Source organism: Tupaia chinensis, unplaced genomic scaffold (genome assembly GCF_000334495.1).
Source record: "Tupaia chinensis unplaced genomic scaffold, TupChi_1.0 Scaffold000234_1, whole genome shotgun sequence".
Lineage (NCBI taxonomy): Eukaryota > Metazoa > Chordata > Mammalia > Scandentia > Tupaiidae > Tupaia > Tupaia belangeri.
In genome coordinates, this window is record NW_006159712.1 from 1,518,392 (window position 1) to 1,519,344 (window position 953).

General features: G+C 55.5%; 1 protein-coding gene across 5 annotated transcripts in view; it reads right to left on the reverse strand.

The window, feature by feature from the left end:
* CUNH5orf58 (chromosome unknown C5orf58 homolog) overlaps positions 1-929 on the reverse strand; it is a 16,388-nt gene extending 15,459 nt beyond the window's left edge. The window contains exon 1 of one of the 5 annotated variants that reach the window (XM_014587763.2): positions 80-917. The gene's annotated coding sequence lies outside the window, so the exon portion shown is untranslated. Of the gene's footprint in view, positions 1-79 lie in introns of all 5 variants that reach the window. The other 4 variants (XM_014587762.2, XM_027771824.1, XM_014587761.2 and 1 more) reach the window with 4 other exon arrangements.
* Between the last annotated feature and the right edge of the window lie 24 nt (positions 930-953).

The following is a 953-nucleotide window of genomic DNA, read 5'->3' on the forward strand; positions in this document are numbered from 1 at the left end:
GGGAGCCCCCCCCCCGGCCCCCCCGGCCGCCAAGACGGAGCCCCAGGCCCTGAACGGCGGCATCATGACTGACAAGGACCTGGAAATTTCAGCAGGCCTCACCCACCAAGGCGGATCAGGAAAATTTAAAACCGAGTAACGGACAGGCCACACCCAGTCAGGACTCAGCCCGCCAAGGTCGCCAGCAACCGTCCCCAAGTCAGGACCGCAGGGCGGGGCCAGCGGCCTGGCAATTAGGCTGGCCTTCCTGATTGGTGGGCTTCTTCGCCTGGTGCATCCTGGGAGTTGTAGTCCAAGCACACACACACCCCACCTCCGCCCTTCTCCCACGTGGAGAAAGTTCAGGATGCTAGGCTGGGAGTGATTGGCGCTGCTGGGTAAGCAGAGAAGGGCGGAAGTCGTTGATCCTGTGTGCCAGATAGTGAACTAGGTGCTCTGCGGCCCTTATAAGCATTTAATTTGCACAGGTTAGAGATGGCCTAAGACCAGACCCCTAGGCTGAAAGTGCTTGGGTTAGAATCCTACTCCATCACTTGTTTAGCTGAATAGATGTGGAGAAACAGTGGAGTCCAAATGCCCTGACCTGAGGAATGGAGGTAACGGCCTTTGCATGTGATTCTGAGTGTTAGGTGAGCCCTGATACCTGGGAGGTGCTTGGCGGGTGATCAGTGACTCGCACATGTTAGCTCTCTTCTTTTCTGCAAGTTTTTACAGATGAGTAAAGGGTGCACATGATCCGAGACACGCAGCGTGGTCATTTGCCCGGAGAAAAGCTGGTATTCGATCTCTCTTTGCTTGATTCTCTGCCACTGCAGTCTTTGGAGCTGTTCCAAAGACTCTTTTGGGTTCCATCCAGATTCTCCTAGACCTGCTGAGCAGCGTTAGGCCCCGATATCAGAGCACACAAGGCTTTGCCTTCTCTAAGTTCCGTTCCCGGTCCCCCCAACCCTACC